This window comes from Vanacampus margaritifer, chromosome 7, assembly GCF_051991255.1.
Source record: "Vanacampus margaritifer isolate UIUO_Vmar chromosome 7, RoL_Vmar_1.0, whole genome shotgun sequence".
NCBI lineage: Eukaryota > Metazoa > Chordata > Actinopteri > Syngnathiformes > Syngnathidae > Vanacampus > Vanacampus margaritifer.
The window spans coordinates 11456948-11465527 of NC_135438.1; positions in this window are offsets into that span (position 1 = coordinate 11456948).

Sequence of the window (8580 nt, forward strand, 5' to 3'; positions counted from 1 at the left end):
TACATTGACGACTTTGATTCATTACCACTGACCAAAGAGTCAAAAGTGGGACGCACAGATGCCACTGCTGGCCACGCTCCAGACACACACACACACACACACACGCCTTTTAATGATGTTCCCTGATAACAAAATAGATTACTGGGTCCTCACACTCAGTATATTCCAGTCCATCTAAATCATTTGAACGACGTTTTCGCCGTGCCCCCCAAAGCAAAACTTGGCAGCGACTTGACAAGCTCAGTAACTAACCTTGAAGTCGACTTCAATTTATGATGAAGAATGACGATTTTTTAGTACGTCTTCCAACCCACGCTCAATAAAAAAAGGTCTCATGGTTCTTGCAGGAAATGTGAAATTAAATTTGTTTTTCTGGCAAATTGTTAGCTTGCGCCTAGTTGGAGTGTTTTTGCTTCCCTTCAAGGACACTTAAGTCCAAACATGCCCTTGGAAATGCAACATATTCAAACCCAAATAATGAGCTCTCCTTGAACACACTGGGTTGTGTTTTTAAGCCTCAGCAGTCCTGAATCACACAATGATTCATGCTAGCACTGGAGGTCTGCAGCACACTGGAGCTACTCCGCGCTCTCCCGGCAGCATTACACCAACACACAATATTACGTTTGCAATGATACATTGCGTTTTAACTTATTCTACCTAGACTTGCGAGAAAGCAATTTAACTGGAAGTCAATTCCAAAGAGGGAGCTAAAGAGAAATTATGCATGACTGAGTAGAGCCCGGAGAGCCATCGGATGCAAAGCTAAACTGTGCTGGAAAATTTAATGTCAGCAATGCAAGGCAAGCTGCAAAGGAGCCTTTTGTGTGCGAAGGGATGAGTCCTTAACTGGAATGTGTATTGTCGGTTGCCATGCTAGCTTATCTCGTCAAAAAAAACAAAAAACTTGCAGTAACAAACAACTAAAAAAACAAGGCAGTGAGCACAAAACGTGTCATATGTCAACCACATGGTCGGCCACCGGACCCTCGTGTCAGTGAGTGTGTGGGATTCACATTGTTACCTGAAACTAATGATGGGAAAATGAAGCTTCATGAAGCACTTGCGATATTTTTTAACTCCTCTAGATGGTGCTCTTGGTTTAAAGATAAAGGCGAGCGCAATGAAAATTGATTACATTTCCATTGCATCTTTGCACCACGAGTGCCATCTAGAGGAGGCAAAAAATATTGCAAGTGCTTCATGAAGCTTCATTTTCCCATCACAACCTGAAACGGCACAGGAAATTGAAGCATAATGTTTGTGACGTTTCTGATGCCCAGCAATTAATTTTTACATATGTACACAGACGAGATATATACAAAATTAGAAGCTAACAATGCTCAATACTGATATAGACTGTCAGATATTTTTCCTTATATTGTGGCGAGATACTCAGAATGTGCAGTATTATTAAGTGTGAAAGCCAGGTGTAATGTTTTATATCGTTGCCGCTATGTGAAAAACATTAAGGCCATTTTTGTAATTTTTTACATGTTTATGTTTTTGGGATGAAACTGAATGCAGACATCTCAAAAAGCTAAAAATAAAAAAATGAAGATGAAAAAAATGGACATACAGTGAGTGTTTTTCTCATAGCAGCGACGATATACTTTATCCACAAGTAAATAGATATAAATACGTACTATGTGGTCTATAATATAATATAATATATATATATATATTTATATATATTTTTTTTTTCCCAAGCCCTAATTCTTTTCACATCAACATTTCATTGCTAAGTTTTCACTCTGGACTGCTTTCTCTTCGAACTCCACCATAAAACTTCAGTTTAAATGTGTTTATGTTTTATTCGATAACCCGGGGTATTTATTAACAGAGGTGGGCATTCCGGCGATATTGACAGATATATATATATATATATATTGATACCCATTTTGTTGACAATTAATAATTGACGAGAAACATAGCAAAATTGGCGGACTAAGCATTGCCAGAAGTGGGTTTTCATTCATTTTGCTGATGACTGACAAATATCGGAAACATTGACTAATCGATTTCCATTGCACAAGCCATTGTATTTAAACCAGGAGCACCATCTAGAGGAGTAAAAAAAATATTGCAAGTGCTTCATATAACTTCATTTTCTCATTCGTATCGCTTATGGTGTCTTTACTCTGGTTTTCTTAACAAGAGAAAAACGATAAGGGGTTAAAAAAAAGAAGAAGAAAGAACTGTGTTCAAAACCGTTGTTTTGCCCGATTTGAACGAGTTCATGAACTTACGTTCATTGAACTTGTTCACATACGACACTGACTGTTGCTGTAAAACAAATCTCCTCGCGTTATTAAATGTCAATCGAAGTCCAGGAGAGTTCTGAGAGCACCGCACTGTTAGCGTGAAATGATGGCGGCCGGCTGAAGAACATCCTCCTAAATGGAGGAGAAACAGATGTGGGGTTGTCGTTTGTGATTAATTGTCAGACGCTCAGCGCATATTTTCATATAAAGGAGCGTCAGAGCAGTCATCTGTAATTGATGATAATAGAGAATCGTGCAAACAGTCTGCATGAGTGTGAGAAGGTGGCACTTGTTTAAGAGAAAAAAATGGCTTTAATTTCTGTTCTTTAACAAGGAGAGCCTTAATGCGGCCCAAAGGTCGTTAAGCCGGGAGTTTCAAATGAAAAGCCTTTAGCTTTGTGCGTGCGTGCACTTTTCTGTTAATCGTGTGTTTCGTGCGCAGCCCGCTGGAGCAGCATCAGCGCTGATGCATTCCTTTCTGGCTACATGCATCACCTCCATGTTCATGCGCTCGTTCAGTTTGCGTGTGGGAAATTTGAATTGATGTTTATGTCCTCAATGACATGCACAAGGTCAGTGCCTCTGCTTCTAATGTTGCTTGAACTGCCTGCTATGCAGCTACTGTGGCAGTTTGCTTGACACTAGATGGCGATGTGGAGCTATATTAAAGACTAGTGTAGTGATTGGACTATGCCCTTCAACTTTGTGTATAGCATTGATTCTATTTGAGAAGTGTCATTTTCCTCCTTGTCATTGTGTTTGGTGATACTTAACTGTGCCACACAAAAAGCTCCTTAGTTCAACAGAGAATTTGGATCAGCACAGAATTGCACACCTTCCTCCTTAATGTCTCATACATTATTCACCGAGAAATTATATATTTGTTTTTTTAAAGAAAAAGTAACAAATGGGGTTAATGAGTCTCTCCCTTGAAAGTGTCAATCAACACTGTGCTCATACGCCATATCAGAGCTAAATGATCACATGTGAGGTGTGTCAGAAAAATTCCAGGACTGTGGTCACAAGGGTGCAATGTTCTTCTCGCCACAAATGGCTTCTTGTCATGATGAAGCAGCGATGAGATGTCCTGCCCACAAAAGTCACCTCTTCCCACGCGCTGAACAAAGTAGGATCTCTTTGTAGATATGCTGGTAGTGCTCGTAACTTAAATCTATCTTTTTAACACTATTCCTGGGACTTTTTTTTCTTCTTTTTTTTTATTTTGGATGTGGGTGAGTATGTGTATGTGCGTGTGTATTCATTAGTTCACCTAAAATCTATTTAAAAATCCCATACCGTTCACCTAAACCGAACACTTCCAGCCAGAGTCGTGAGGCCGTCAGGAGACCAGAGGAAGGACCAAAGAAAGGAAAGTGAAATCCAGCACCGACCAGACACCACCCACCAGGCCACCAACCAGAGTCCTTCACCAACCCCAGAAACATCTGAATTCCAACAAATCAGGAACCTCAAGAGACTGAGGAAAGGAAGGAATATTCCTGGGACTTTTCTGACATGCGTCACCCATGACCCTAATGAGGAAAAGCGGTGTCGAAAATGGAAGGACGGACGGGTTCCATGGCTAATTTTCCAAGGTGATAGTGAAGGTTTCACAATGAACATCCCAGACTTTTTAAAGGTCTTTAAATTAAAGTACAGATATAAATCTAAAACTTTACCGCTCAATTTAAACTTGAAATGACATTTTACAGTTAAAGTGCGATTAGGAATGAACCTCCATAGAGATGCGTTTGGTCTTCCTCCGTCCAATTAACGTGTTCAGTTGCCTAGCAGACATTTGTACAATCACTCAAAATACCAAGAAAAAAAATATGTTAGCTGTAATTGCATTATATGGAAGGAGAATAATGGCTATAAGGCAAAAAATGATTAATGTGTTCATATGTGCACATTATTCTTGGATTGCAGGTGTGTGTATATGACTTCTGCACACAAATTGTCTTTTGTACATATTTCACACATCCAGATGGCCAATATATGTTTCATTGTCGATAATCGAGAAGCACAACATACTGCGGTGAATAGACAAATATGACATTGACAATCTGCTCCCCATTTACCGTACAGTGCATAAGCCAAAAACAACACTATTATTTATTTCACGGTTTCGCAGTCGAGATCTGCTCAAACGAAATGTCAAAAGCATTTTCTACACCCGCCGCAGAAGAGTTTTTCATGTCCTTATATGATCCAAACAAACTAATTAAGATGTTGCTTCACTGTTGAGGTTGTTGACATGCCTCAGATTCATCTCAAGTGGTTACGTGTCATTGAAAAACATCTGTGGATGTTTTTGTATTTCGGTTCAATGCTTTTTGCAACTTCAAAGTGTTGCATTGCCCACGAACAACACATTTGTAAAATGATCTTTGCACAACTTATGCAGTTTTGTCTATTAAAATAAACCTGCTATTTCATATAAAGGAGTATCTTAAGGCCACGCTGAGAAAATGAAATGATTTTACTCACAGAAGTAAGTCCTATTTTTTTGTAAGAATAAAATTGCTGACTATGAAAATTAACATACAGGGCTATTCCTCCTCTAGTGTTGTAGTTTACGAGATTTGGTTTCTAGACCGGACTCAAGACCACTTTTTAACTCATTCACTGCCATTGACGGCTTTAGACGTCATAAATTCATTTGAACTATTTCTATTAATTTAACATTTTTTCCCACTTTTGTTAACAAGATTATAAAAACCTAGATTTTTTTTAAATTGTACATTAAGGACAGATTTAAAATGTGTGATTAATCGCGAGTTAACTAGTGAAGTCATGCGATTAATTACGATAAAAAAAAATTAAAAATCACCTAATCGCCCCTAATTTTTAATAATCTTTTCTTTTTTTCTAATTGCATCAGGTGATTAACATTTTTAATTGTAATTAATCACATGACTTAAATAGTTCTAGGTTTTCATACTCTTGTTAACAAAAGTGGAAAAAAATAGAAATGGTTAAAATGAATTTCTGACGTCTATAGCCGTCAACGGCATGGAATGAGTTAAGGGTTTTGGTATCGTCTGGGAATCGAATGCATACTTGGATTTTTGATCAAGGCCGATCGAGACCAGGCCAGTGCTACTGTGAACAGTGAGAAACACAGAATGCAGGTGCTCGCGCGCCGCCTTCCCGGTGGCATCGAGAATGCGAGAGGAAATCTCATCAAAACCGGATACGCCTCGAGCACTTAGCTTAGCGTTTAGTAGTGATGGACAAATGAAGCTTCATGAAACACTTGTGATATATTTTGACTCCTCTAGATGGCACTCTTGGATTCAAGATGCAGTGCAAATTTAATCAATTATCATTGTGCTAGCCTTCATCTCTAAACCAAGAGCACCATCTAGAGGAGTAAAATATATCGCAAGTGCTTCATGAAGCTTCATTTTCCCATCACTAGCGTTTAGCATCGCAAAGTCACGTCAACTCAGTTGCAACGAAAGACAAGCTTACATCCACTGGCCGCGACGTCTTTCAATGGCACCTCTGAGCCTCCGCAATGTTGTAAAATTGTTCATCAATGTCATTAATTGAGACCTGCGCGTTTCAAGTGGAAGTCAACCTTAAACATTTCTTGACAATAATATGTTATATGTGACGTCACTACATGACATTGTGATTAATATTACATTTGTGGAATATGAGTTTTGAAGCAAATTCCACTGGTTTTGATCCATCTCAGGGGGCGGCCATTTTGTCACTTGCTGTCGACTGGAGATGACTTCAATGTTTCTCAGCTCTCAGTTAACAACCAATCACAGCTTCAGAAAACAGGTGAGCTGTGATTACTCGTTGCCTGAGCCACGAGCGACATTGATGTCATCTTCAGTCGACAGCAAGTGACAAAATGGCCGCTCCCTGAGATGGATAAAAACGGCTGGATTTTGCTTCCTTTAACTCATATTCCATTTACGCAATATTAACCAGAATACCATATTTAGACTAGTGGGACTGTATAGAGCATATTCTTGTCCCCCCCAAAAATGGGGGGTTGATTTCCCCTTTAAGAAATTCCTCAAACCATCATTTTGATCTTAAAGTCACAAATTAATTACCCTGTTAATTAAATGTTGTATAGTAGGCTGGTGATGCTAGTAACAGCCTATTTCTAGTGACAAAACATTTTGAAAACTTTGTGAAAAGAGACAAAAGGGGGTGAAGTGAGGCAGGCTAAACACGGTAAAAGCCAATTTATGGCAGGTCAAGAATTTCTCACTACAGGCACTGACCAATCAGAGGCATTCACGGCACAATAAAGAAGGAAAGTTGCCGGTCACGGCAAAATAACCACTGCAAATGTTCATAGCTAGATAGCAAGTTAGCTTACGTAGCATTGACTACGTTTACATGCAGTCAATATTCGGGTGAAGGTCAGAATTCCCGTTTCTGAAACAATCGAGGTGACACGTTCACATGCGTGGCGGAAAGAGTTACTCCCGTTTACATGCTCATTTGTGATGGATTGGAATAACACGTTAGGACCGCAACGCGCGGACAACATAATTACGTAAATAACGTCATTTCCGCTTTTAACTTACTATACATTCAATAAAAAACATGTCACTCACCACGCTAAATAAAGTAGTCGGTTTCCTAGCGAGCATGCACACAACGAAAAACATTGCCCCGATCAATTGAGGCGTTCCAAATGTGTTTATATGAGCAAGAATTCCGGTTATGAAAGGAGTAACCCATGGCTCTTATTCGTGTTTTTTGTTTTTTGTTGCAAACGTTACGAGGAAGAAAAAAAAAAACTTTATTGTTTATTTTGTTCTTTTTTGTGTGATTTTTCTTTGATACAGTCTTGGTCTTGTCTCAACCTCCAAAAGTCTTGGTATTGTCTGGGTCTCAGTTCTTGACTACAACATTATCCTATATTAACATAAAGACATGCAAATGTATGCCTTTTGTTAAACGTGTAGGCCTACAATTCTTTTTCTTTTCAGAGTGGACCTAATAGTCGGTTACAGTTTCTCATTTTAAGTCTATGATTTGAAGAAAAGAAAAAAATGCAAAAGCTGCCCCAAGATCTAGACCAAAAGACTGCTTGATAACTAAAGGCAAACACTCAGCTAATATCAGGTCTTAATGGAAAAATTAAGTGGTACAATGCATGGATGAGAGCTTTTTTTCTTCCAAGTAAATGTAGAGAGGTTGCTCAACGACATATTTCCACTCAATTAGTGAAAAAGCGAGCGAAGGGGTGGGCCTCAAGCGGCGTATTTTTAATTGTCTTGAGTTGCCACTAAACCTCGAGGATCAACAAGAAGCTCATTTAAATATTCAACATCATTGTACAGCCACATCATCACCTATTAATTACAAATTTAACAGCCGACTTTAGCCACAAGCCGGTTTGCTACATTGAATTAATTAGCCCTCAAGGACGAACGGCCCTTCCACATGACAAACGGAAACACACCTTGTATATATAGGAAGTGCTTTTCCATGCTGTAGTGGGCACGCCATTGTAATATAGAACAATGGGGGGCTCCGATTAAATACACTCAGGCGACGATATTTGCTGCAGCTGCACAGTCTAATGAGATCCAGCATAAAATCCTGCCAAAGAAATGTCTTATGGTCCAATGAAAGCAAGGTTGAACGTTTTTTGGCTATGATTCCAACAGGTTGGCGCAAAACACAATGCCTCTCGTCGCCAAAAGAAAACCATTCATTTATTTCTTTAGATGGCCTCTCACCCAAAGACAGTTGGGATAACCTATTGAGGATAAGCGTTATAGTCAGAAAATGGATGAGTTACAGTAGATGGACACGCTTAGGACCTTGGAAAATGTCTGCTTTCAACTGAGAGCCATTCCTGTTATTCTTGTGTTCATTAGTTTGCACAGGTGTGCCTGCGCTGTGCAATAGACACCAGAATGCTAAAAGATGAAGTAAAAACAGAACAAAAGCTGTTCTTTCTCGCTGTTACTTCCCATCAAGGTCAATTTGTGAAGCTTTATCGTAATTGCCTCAAGTGCACGATACTGCACAGCAGGACTGGCGGAGTGTGTACGATATTTTCTTATCAGGAAGACAGGGCAGGCTCTGCTGAAGTTGTGTTTGTCACTGTGGAGCAGCAGACACGTTAATGAGGGTGTTTTCCACTTACTTAACAACCTTCACACATACACACATGAACACGTTGCAGTGGAACCTTGAAAGTCAATTTCTAAATGTTTGTTTTTCATAGGAAATGTAATGTAAAATGTTTGTTTTTTTCCCCATTTCGTTTTTTTGGTGTTCAAGTTTTAATTTGTGCATCCAATTCACTTCGCTTCACTTTATT